This window comes from Sminthopsis crassicaudata, chromosome 5, assembly GCF_048593235.1.
Source record: "Sminthopsis crassicaudata isolate SCR6 chromosome 5, ASM4859323v1, whole genome shotgun sequence".
Classification (NCBI taxonomy): domain Eukaryota; kingdom Metazoa; phylum Chordata; class Mammalia; order Dasyuromorphia; family Dasyuridae; genus Sminthopsis; species Sminthopsis crassicaudata.
This window is the reverse complement of record NC_133621.1, coordinates 12,329,158-12,340,623: the sequence shown is the minus strand read 5'-3', so window position 1 is coordinate 12,340,623 and position 11,466 is coordinate 12,329,158. Positions and strand designations below refer to the sequence as shown.

General features: G+C 48.0%; 1 protein-coding gene across 5 annotated transcripts in view; it reads left to right on the top strand.

Moving 5' to 3' along the window:
• The first annotated feature begins 1,347 nt into the window (after nt 1-1,347).
• The window catches only part of HYCC1 (hyccin PI4KA lipid kinase complex subunit 1), a 94,781-nt gene continuing 84,662 nt past the window's right edge, over nt 1,348-11,466 (top strand). For 3 of the 5 annotated variants that reach the window (XM_074269780.1, XM_074269781.1, XM_074269776.1), the window contains exon 1: nt 1,348-1,600. The gene's annotated coding sequence lies outside the window, so the exon portion shown is untranslated. Of the gene's footprint in view, nt 1,601-2,887; nt 2,908-11,466 lie in introns of those variants that run through there. The other 2 variants (XM_074269778.1, XM_074269777.1) reach the window with 2 other exon arrangements.

Sequence of the window (11,466 nt, the reverse complement as noted above, 5' to 3'; positions counted from 1 at the left end):
GACTGCCGCCCTCCTGGAACTTCTGGATCTTCTTCCAGGCCGAGCTGCCCATCCGAGCATCCCCCAGGCTTGGACCCTCTGTCACCCTGCCTGGGGGGGTCTCCTCAGCTCCCACAGTTCACTGACCACGTGATGACCTCGGCTCTGTCCTTCCGCCCTCACTCTCTCCTCCTTGTGAGTGGGGGGACTTCCCACGCCTCATTTGTTAGATTTGTTAGCCTTGTCCTCGCCATGCCGGGAGCTGATGCCGGGAGCCGATGCCGGGAGCTGCCCTGATTTACTGAGGAACCTTCTGGAATTCTTCTTCAGGAAAAGTACAGCCTCACCTCTGGGAGTCTCACCTCACAACTCGGCTCTCGGAGGTCACCAATGGAGGCCTGGAAGGCGTTAAGACTCATGATCTCACCTCGACCCCGCCCTCTTTTCTTCAGAACTTTCCTTTTAACATCCTCCATCACCCAGGGCCCACCTGGTGTCATCCTTGACCTCTCCCTCTGTACCGCACAACCTGTGGCAGACCCTGCTCTGTTTCCCCTCCCCCCCCTGACGTTGCCAGCGCCGAGGTCCGGCCTCCTCCCCTCGGTCCGGCCACTGCCCCTCTGTCCGCTCCTTTCCCGGCGCCACGCGCCGCTGCCAAAAGCTCTCAGGAGCTGTAACATGAATTTCTTTCTAGAAGTACTGTGGAGAGCCCGAGTCCGTAATAACTTGACACTTAGGTGGCCCTCAAGGCTCCTCCACAACAGCCCCTTTCACAGATGGGATCACTGAGGCACGAAGAAGTTTTCCCGGAGCTGGCCTGGGGGGGGACTTCCACCCGCTCTTTCTCCCGATCCTCAAGCCCCGCCCCTTTGACCCCACCCCCAGCCGTGGGAACTGGGGTTCCTGTCAATTTCCAGACTTTATTTCCTTTGGGAATTTTATACTGGTGAGATGGAGAGCCTGAATTGGGTCCTTAAAAAGGGCAGTGCCAGGGATTAAGTCTCCCGATCAAGGGATTAGAAGACTCATTTGTTTCCTAGGGGATTAAGGTGAATTTGAGCTCGCAAAGCCGCTCTCCTCCACGCAGGGGGCCCAGCTCAGGACTAAGAGAACTTCTTCCACTCCACCCCGCCCCATCAGATCCAGGTGTCAATCACTTCCTCGCTCTCTGGTATGGCCCCGCCCCCAAGGGAGGCCCCGCCCCGCCCCCAGCTCGCGCTCTATTCCAGCGCCTCCCGCCTCTCCTCTAGACTCCGCCCTCAAGCCAAACAATGGGGCGTTCCTATAGGCCTAGAAGTTGTTCTGGTCCCGCCCCCTAGAAGGCGATAGGTCCCGGCTCCGTGAAGCGGCGGTGGTTGGCTGCCCGGCGACGGGTTCCCGGTCGTGCCTGTCAGAGCGGCTGGCGGCCGTGGCGGCTCCTCGGCCGGCTTGTCTGTCAGTCAGCGGAGCGGGGACGATGGCTTGCGGGGAGCCCTGGTAGCGGGCGGGCTGGGGGAGCCGCCGGAGGAGGAGGAGGAGGAGGAGGAAGAGGAGGAAGAGGAGAAGGAGGAGGAAGAGTCGGGGAGGAGGACGGGCCGGAGCCGCTGCGAGGGAGAACCCCCGGGCTCGGGGCACTGCTCTGGTGAGGGGGGCGCGCGGGGCCGAGGCCCCAGGGCCCAGCCGTGACTAACGGCTGCCGGGACGGGCGGGGCCGGGGCTAGGGGGCGGAGCTCGGAGGGGCGGGGCCAGGGCTCGGGGGCGGGGCCAGGCCCGGCGCGTGTCTGGACTGGGTACGAGGCCGAGCCAGGGAGTGAGCGCCCCCTCTGTCCGGACCGAGGCTGGGTCAGCCTGCCCAATCCTCCCTGGACCCCAACCCCATCTCTCCTCCTCCTCCTGACCCTGCCCGACTTAGCCTCCCGGCCCTCCCTTAGCTTTACCTTTGACCTTGCTTGGCCCCTTTGACCTTCTTTGGCCCCACCCCTGACCCCTGCCTTCGTTGACCCCTTCCTTGATCCCATAACCCCCTTGGCCTCCTTTGGCTCCACTTGTCTTCCCCAGATCCCTGCCTAAACCCCAGCCTTGTTGGACTCCTTTCCCTTGACCTTCTTTGACTTCTTTGACCTCCCCACCTAGCTTGACGCCTTCTCTTGACCTTTCTTGACCCCGTGCTCCCTTGACCTCCTTTGGCCCACATCTGATCCCTGCCTTGACTCCATAATTCCCTTGACCTCACTTGTCTTCCCCAGACCCCTGCCTAAACTTCAGCCTTGTTGGATCCCTTTCCTTTGACCTATCTTGACCCCTTTGACCCCCAACTTGACCTTTTCCCTTGACCTTCACTTGACCCTTCCCTTGACTTTCCTTGACCCCATGCTCCCTTGACCTCCTTTGACTCCACTTGTCTTCCCCAGACTCCTGCCTAAACTCCAGCTTTGTTGGACCTCTTTCCTTTGACCTCCGTTGACCTCTTCACCCACCCTTGCCTAGCTTGACCCCTTCCCTTGACCTTTCTTGACCCTATGCTTCTCTTGACCTCCTTTGGCCCCGCCCTTGTTTTCCTTGACCTCTTCCCCATGACCTCCCTATCATCCCCCATGCTTCCTCCTCAGCCTCCACATTGAGACCCCCTGGTCAGAAAAAAGCCTTCATGCGACCCTTGCCCTTCGTTGAGTGGCCTTTTTCTCCTGAGCCGATGACTTGGGGTCAGGGGCTCCCCCAATGTGACGCAGCGGGCCAGGGGAGGCTGTGACCTCCAGGGGCTGCAGCTGCTGGTCCTTCTGCCGGCTAGGCCCTAGAGAGGCCCACAGAGGGCCATGCTGTGCCAGGGCCGCTGGGCCTGGGTTTTCCCAAGGACCGGGCGACTGTCCTCCCCCAGAATCACAGGCTGTGCTCCCGGGGGCCTTCGGGCCCTCGTTTTACTGAAGAGACACGTGGAGGGACAAGAAGGCAGTAAGTGGCCCCAAGGAGCCCTTGGATCCCTCTGGCTGCAGACTTTGTTCCCAGCCTGCGTTTTCATAGGAATCCTCAGACTGGGACTATTTTCAGTTCTCTTCAGTACTATTTTTGTGGGAGAGCTTAAGGGGCTGCCAGTGTTTTAGAATCGCATCTGAGTCCGTTGACGGCTATGCCTGGTGTCTTCTACTCGGAGAAAGGAGAGCGATGTGGCCTGGGCCCTGGGCCTTTGGGACCCCTCCCCCAGGGGAGGGAGGGCCCCGGGGCCTCAAGAAACTCTGGGCCAAACTTGGTTGACTTAGTGCTAAATTGTAGTGCGGAAAGTTCCAGGAAAAGTTTGGTGATGCAGTCATTGGTTATGAATGAAGAGGTTTGGAATCTTGGTCTGAGTAAAGAGACGAAGGTGGAGCTGACTCCGAGGGAGGAGACTTGTCCCCCCGTTCATGGGCTTCACTATGTCTCCGTATTCCTGGGAGATGCCCCCGTCCTTAGAACCAGAAGCTCGGCGCGAGTTTTGCCAGAGTTTAACAGCACCCCCTTCTCCCAAAGAAACTGCTCACTAGCCTTATAGTTTATGACAAGTAGCCAAAATCCAGGAGCTCTTAAGTTTAAGGGAAAGGAGGAAGCAGAGGAGAAAACTGGTGTTGGAGTTTTGGTAGATTAAGAGATTTTCGGAAGTCAGTTTGTTAAACTCCTAATTAACAAGCTCTTAAGAAAAAACCCACTGGGGCAGGAGGCACTGGCCTATTTATGGAAAAAATCCTATCACAACTGGATTTTTTCTTCATCTCATATTTGTCATTTTTATAGGAAAGGGATTTAAAAAATTCCTCCTTATTAATATCAGGACATTTATGTGGAGAGCCTACCAAGGACGTGCTAACCACTGGGTATGAAATAGGTGCTTCTTCACTCATAATAAAGTAACTTACCTCCAGAGGCCCAAGGAGACTTGCCCTCAAAGAGCTGACAGGGTCATGAGACCTATTAATGACTTCTGATTGTGATTTATCTATGATTTTATGATTATCATTTATTCATGATGTACTGAATGGGTGTTTTTTATTTGTTTTGTTATTCAGTCTGGGGCATTTTGTTGGAAATCGCTATTTTTGGAAAAGTTTAATTTTAGAAATCTGAGTTTTAGCATAGTTCATGACCACTCAATTTTACTGAGATTTGTATCTCTACTTTAGACTTAGGTTTTATTTAGGCCCCTGAGAGTTTGTGGAAAATATTTCACAAACTATTATGTAAATGTGAGCGAGCTATTATTAATTTAAAAACAATTTAAACTTAGCTTAAACTACCTTTAGTATACAGCATTAAAGTATACTTAATTGTTGTCATTATTTCAAATCTCAACCAGCGGATATCACACTTGCTGTGTTCCAGGCACTGTGTGAAGAGCCAGGGCTACAAAGAAAGGCAAACGCAGTACCTGCCCTCAAGGGCTTACATTCTAGTGCGCCGAAGCCTTTTTGACAATAAGGGAGCTCTGAAGGGGAGAGAATCTTGGCAGGAGAATGCCAGGTTCTGCTTTGAGTTCGGAGGTCCACGGTAGGTGCCCCTCTTTTGGATGTCTGAGAACCTCTGGCCACGTGAGACTGGAGGTCGGGAGAGGTAAGCGCCGGCACAGTTCCACTTACGAACTATAAGACCTTAATCAGTTCCTTAAACGAAGGGCAAGATCATTGATTCCTAGTTGGAAGGGACACTTGTGAAGGAGGGCCTCTCACGGCAGCCATGGGATGGAGGAGTGTCTTCTAGTCCCATTCATTCCTCTTCCATCCGTGTGATCACAGCAAGCCAGTGACTATGGTCAGAAGAGGTTTATGGAAGGACGGTCCTCAGAGGTGATGGCTAGAGGGGCTGGAGGGGCTTCAGTCTGCGACCAGACTGGGGAGATGGCGTGTGGGGGGTTGCTCCACAAGGCCCGGATATGATGGCAAGGGCTAGGATGCAGTTTACCTTGAAGGCCAGGGAAGCCTTTTGGGCTCTGGGGACAAAGATGGAAGCCAGCGTAGGAGGGGTGCTAGGTGGGGGTACAGGGAAGCCAGCTCCTGTTTGCTGAGCCGATCAAAGACTTCAGGAAGGGGCCTTGGCGTTTCCCCTTTGTGATGTCCTGTGGGGCTGGCGGTTGGACTTAGAAGTTCCTTTACCAGATGTGGAGGCCTGCATTCCTTCCTCTGCAATTAAAAGTCTTATTAAGTCGGAGGCTGGGAGTTGTTCAGGGTCCCTCCCACAGCCAGGCCAGCACGCGTCATCGGCCAGACTCGGACACAGCTGGCCCAGCTCTTTATCCACTCATCTGAGGCTGTATCTTTCCTTTAGGCCAGTAAACTTTGGAGAATCAACTTCCAACCTACTAAGATCTTGTAAGACATTATTCAGTCATGTCTGAATCTTTGTGACCTCATTTGGGGTTTTCTCATCAGAGATACTGGATGGTTGGCCGTTTCCTTCTCCAGCTCATTTCACAGATGAGACCTGAGGCGCACAGGGTGAAGGCATTTGGCCACACAGCTGGAAGTCTCTGAGGCTGGGTTTGAAGTTGGGAACAGGAGCCTCCCTGACTCCAGGCCTGGCACTCTATCCATTATGCCCTGTGTTGCCCTCAAAGAAGAGGAGAGTTCATCTAGTAAGCAAGCCATACCTACTCATTTACATCTCCCAGAGGGAAGATGGCGTGCGCTATTTTAAAATTCTGAGACGTAAAGTGTCCTTATAGATACACACAGGAGACCCCCGAGATAGGCGCAGCTTACCTGCTTTACCACCGGAGATCCCCTGTGTGCTGCCAATAAGATAAACAGGGGGTGACAAAGGAAAGCAAAAATCTGGTCCTTATCTTCTGGAGATAAGGGAGGAAACACCATGTAAATGACTGTATTATCAGCCCTCGGGTGTCACTGGAAGGGCGCCTGGCTCCTGGAGGCCCTGTGAGAGGTCTTCTGCACAAAGGGCCCCAGGTGGAGGCTGATCTGGATCATGGGAGCCCCAGCAGCTGATGGAGGAGGGTGACATGATCAGACAGGAGCTCTGAATGCCTCCCCAGGCAGCAGTTGTAGCCGTCACTGTTTTAGGCCCTCAGAAAAGCAGCAGCTTGCAGACGGGGTTTCCTTCCCCATGAGGGTGACTGAAGGACCCATTCCTTGGCAGGCCTTGGCGCTGAGCCCTCAGAGGTCTCTTTTTGGAGCTGGCTTTGGGGAAGGTGACTGGGCGGCTGTCATCTCTCTGCCCAGCTTGAGTGGTGTGTGGCAGAGGAGGGGCCAGGCTTCCCTTGTGTCTTCTCTGGGATCTCACAGGCATTTAACACATCATTGAAGTCATGCTCTAAGAACTAGCAGTCTACGCAGAATATTTATGGTAAGGAGAGCCAGGAGAAACAATCTCGGGGATGTTTACACAATATACTTACAGAACCTTAGATTATTGGATGTTAGAGAGGCACTCAGTCATGTGGGTCTGGTACAGAGAGGCCTCATGGTGTATGGGATGAAAAGAATTAGGAAGGATTTGGGTTCAACTTCTGGCCCTGACACTTACCTCTTGTGTGATCTTGAGCACCTTATTTCCCTGCTCTGGGCTTCAGGTTCTGTAAAGTGAAGTTAGTTGGTGAACTAGTTGATATCTGAGATTATTTCCAGTTCCAAAGACTTTGTGCTAAATATGTGTTTTTATAATTGTTCCCTTTATTGAAGAGTGAGGAATTTGAGGGACACAGGCTAAAAGATTTCTCTTTGTTGAGCCTAGAAAGGCAAGTTCCTATGATTTACCTGGTATGGCAGCTTCTAGGTACATTGAAACCTATGGTGTGAAGAAAGTGGACAATGTATCCAGGGTGGAGAACCTGGAGGCCTGGTCACACAGCTAATGTGTCAGAAGTGGGAAAGGTGCCAAGTCTAGCAATCAACCCATCTCCCAGGCCATGCTGCTTTTCAGTCTCTTTATGGCAGATGTTAAAAGTGGCTTATTTGTTGAAGTTTGTGTTTTATTGGAAAAAAGTATTAATATATTAAGAATTTATTAATGCCGACCATAACAAGACAAATGAGCTTAGATTCTTTTGCTCAAAAGACCTTCTTGAACATTGTCTTGATGATTTCACATTAAATTTTTTGCTATTGCCTAGAAACTGCAAAAATTTGAGATCTAGAAAGGGATTTTTGGACTCAGGCCAAATTATTTGAGGGTCTGCTTCCTGCCCATGTAAATAGATTGGGATTTAATTTTGTAATTGTCACAAAGTTTAATGGAAATACGATATGTATGTATTTATGTGTGTGTATAGATGCATATATACCTGTGTGTTCACATTCTGAACTCTGAAATATTACTGCAGAACTTAGCTTTTACATAGCTTTTTATAAGTGGACACCTGACAAAAATAGATATACATTAGAAATACTGAAATTGGGTGAGCAGTTTGGACTTTCTCTATTGTGTTTTTGTTTTACTAGTCTAACTTTTCCATTTAGATGAGTGGTACTATTTGGAGAGACCCAAAACTCAATGAGTATTTTATTAAGCCTAAATTTTAAGGCACTTAGAGTCTAAGTACTGAGGTACTAAATCAACAATCCATGTATTTTATTTAGCATCTACATACTAGGTGCTTTAGAGGAAATTTACTACTACCACTAACTAGGGACTGTGACATTTTTACATTACCCCCCTGAGGCAAGTGTTATTAATATCTACATTTTGCAGATGAGGAAACAGACTAATGGCTCAGGGTAGTATATTAGTGAGTATCTGAAATAGGATTTGAACTCTGGTCTTCCTGACTCCAAACTATTAATATTCCAATCACTGCATCTTAGAGAAGCTTGTAATACTGATCTGACCTCTCTGCCTTTGAGAAACTCACTGTAGAATCAGAGAAAAGAATGAAAGCATGAAAGTTACTGAAGACTATGTGGAGGAGGAAGGAGGAGGATAGGGGAAGAGGTATTTCAGGTTTTAGCAAGAGTTGTACATTGACCTTTCACTTCTTGTTGCACTGTTTGAATGTCAAGTGTCTTTAAGTGTCTGCTAGATTTATATTATCATTGCCAGCTCAACATTATCTAAAACACAATTACTTATCCTTCCTAAACCACTGGATTCCATATAATTTAGCTTTTTGAAGAAGGCCTTAATTTAGCTGGTTCTAAACTTGATCAAGAAATTAGCTGACTAGAAAACTGGACTCAGAACCATTGCTCTAGCTTCTGGAGAGTCCAGAGGACTTGATCTTATTGGGGTCAATTTTTAAATACAGTTAGATAATGCTGTCAGGTCTTTCTCTGATGGAAAAGGAATTCATTTTCCTAGACTATGTAATTCTTCTGGACAAACACTGGACAGACCAGTTAGGGAGCAGTAAGGGAGGACTGCAGCGAGGACCTGCTTTTTAGAGTAGATCTTAAGAGCTGCTGGTTTAGACATACTGATAAAGATGGCCCCTCTTGGTTTGTAGCTTTTAACTGGAAGAGGAGAACAGATAGTTTTTACCACCACAAAAATGGGGTGAAAGACCCAGCACCTCATGTGTAGGTTGCATAGACAGATTTCCCTTTGAGAGGGAAGGCTGCTCTCAGGATCATTAGATTGACTTTCTTGCTGTTTAAGCCATTAAAAAGCCAAATTAATGGGGAATTAGTATCAGAAGTTTTTGCAGAATTCTCATTTACCTGTAGGAATACCCTTATTGTCTTACTAACTACCCAGTCAGTTGCTGTGGTAAATGCAGAGGTGAAGGGAAAAAGCCATTTTACCTAAATGACTATCATATAATATTAGGCATTGTTATCTTTTATTATTAGTGCTGTTATTTCTTATTACCTTTTGTGGCCCACCTGAATTAGGCCTGGCCCAGAGTATTTGGTATGGTTGGCGGAGATTTTCTGGTTCATTTCATTGTCGTAATGGGTGAAGGATTGTGTAGAAGAGATGGCATCCAGTGGGGCTGTAATATTTCTAAAAACCAATTTTTCCTTGCTTCTTTTTTTTTTTCTTTGCAAAAGTTTTTATTTTTCAAACCCTGTATTGAAACAAACATATAAATCCTTATTGAATGGGCAGGGCCTGAGGCTAGAGAAAGACTGAGATTTCAAAAGGCGAAGGTTGCTTTATTTTGGGCCATTGCACGGTGTAACTGGGATGGTATGGGTATGTCAATGGTATCCAGCATATAAGTTTTCTTAATAGCATTTCATTTTTTCCAATTCCATGCAAAGATAGTTTTTTTTGTTTGTTTTTTTAAATAATAGCTCCTTAGCTTTCAAACACATGCAATAATCTTCAGCATTCACCCCCCCCCCCCAGCCAACGCCCAAAACCCTCCTCCTCCATCAGATAGCAAGCAATCCACTATAGGTTAAAAAGGTGCAGTTCTTCCAGATGTATCTTCATATCTCTTATCATGCTTCACACAAAAAAAAAGACCAAAAAAAAAAAAAAAACCCAAAAAAAACAACAGAGGAAAAAGCCAAGCAAACAGACAACTAACAACAACAAAAGGAAAAATACAATGCTGTGATCTGGATTCTTGTTCTTTAGAAAAACTGGATTGCCAGCATCAGGAGAATGAAGAAAAGTTGTCTTTGAACATTAGATAATGAGAGGTAGAGGGAGTGATCTCTGAGGACCATTCCCGGGAAAGCTGAGGAGTGGCAGTAAAAAGGCAATTGGAGGAGGGACTGATGCTGCAGGTCGAAAGTGGGATCTCTGACCAGGGGTTGTAGCTGGCCAGTATTAGATTAAACCCCACAGGGATGAAGGAGAGGAAGCTAAGAACAGAGATGAAGAGGAGGAATCAGAATCTGGGCTGGTGGGGACTGGTTCCCTAGGGAAGTCAGAGCATGGGTGGCCCAGCGAAAGCTAATGAATTGCTCGTGAAGGAGAGGTCCAAACCACCAAGCCATGTGCAAAGCCTTCCTGGGGACCACCTGTGGCTTAATTTTAAAAGGTTTCACTGCATGTTTACTAACTTTGTTAAATATTTCCAATTTTTAAATCTGGTTTGTGCCATATTTGGGAGCAGCTCCTTAATTTAGCTGCTTCTAAACTTGATCATGAAAGTAATGTGCCGCAGCTGCATGATTGATATCTCTGGTCTAATGGAGGCAACTCAGAATTTTTGTCAGGAGAAGAAGGAGTCCTGGAGAGTTTTCTGAGAATTTGCTCTTGCTTCAAGGACAGTTGCATCAGGTAGAGGCCTCAAATGTGGTAGCCTTTGTCCCTTTTTAGATAGCTAAAATGGGAAGTTGGCATACTTGACCTTACAGAGATGAATTCTATTTGCAGCTAGTTTACCATGGGGGATGGCAAGGAAGGGTTTATTTATTTTTTTTTTAAAGAAATGGATTTGGTGGATTGGATTTCTGTCCTTTCTCTGTTTTTCATGTCTATCCTGTTTCTGGGCAAAGTCCCACCTGAGTGCTGTTAGGCTTTCCCACCACACCACTGTATGGGCAGGTTTGAGCCCATACAGTTTGAACAGGACTTTGGGGTGGCCCCAGCAGCTGCTCCAGCAATCAAGGCTATTCACACACATGGACACTCTCAGGGTGTTGTCATGTTAAATGGGTAGAAGATGATATTTTTCCCTATAAGGAGTTCTGGGTAAGGTTTTTGAAACACAAAGTAAACAAGATGAAGGTCAGCCTTTTGGGGTGTGAGTAAAATACTATCATGACATTTTTGACTAGAGCAGTGAAGATCAGTCTGACCCACTCAGATTCTGAATATCTACTAAAAGCTTTGGACTCTTGGACTTCTTTCATCCCATCATCTCTTTCAGAACTAAGCCTTTGCATCCAAAATGGAGGTGCTATTGGTGTGATCCCCTTTACAAAATTAGAACATTCTAATTGGAGGAACACCCAAGTCCCTGTGGCTTGCACAAGAGGGACAGCATCAGATACATAAGGGAGTGGTAGATATGGCCGTTGGATCAAAGAGTACATTGAGTGGGGTTAAGGATCAGGTGTTAAAAGATGGGAAAACTAGGAAGAGGCCAGATTAGGAAGGGCTTTAAATGCCAGGTTTTCTATTTGATGCTGGAGGTGAAAAGGAGCCAATGGAGTTTATTGCTTGGGAAAGTGACATGGTCATATCTGGGCTTTATGAAATCTCTTTGACAGCTGAGGAGAGGATGAACTGAGGTGGGCAGACCTCCAGCAGCCATTGCAAGATAGGTGGTAGAGTGTAGGAAGGGAGAGAAGAGGTGGAGATGAAAGATGTTGCGAAGATCAAATAAGCAGGACTTGGCAACTGATGACATTTGTGGGGTGAGAGAGAGGAGGAGTTAAGGCTGGCTTATGAGCTTGTGAACCTGGATGAACTTAGAACATTACAAGGCAATTCTCCGCTTTGGGATCAGGAGCTGTTTAAGGGCCATCACACACCACCTACTGACCCCAACAACCAGGAAACATTACAAAGTGGTTTTGACCCCTCGAGCAAGGAGAGTGCTTCTCCATTTTCCTCATGTCCAGTGGAACATCTGCTTTTAGAGGGTCATTAGGGTGAGTCCTCCATGGTTTTAGATCTGCTTCTGAATGGCCG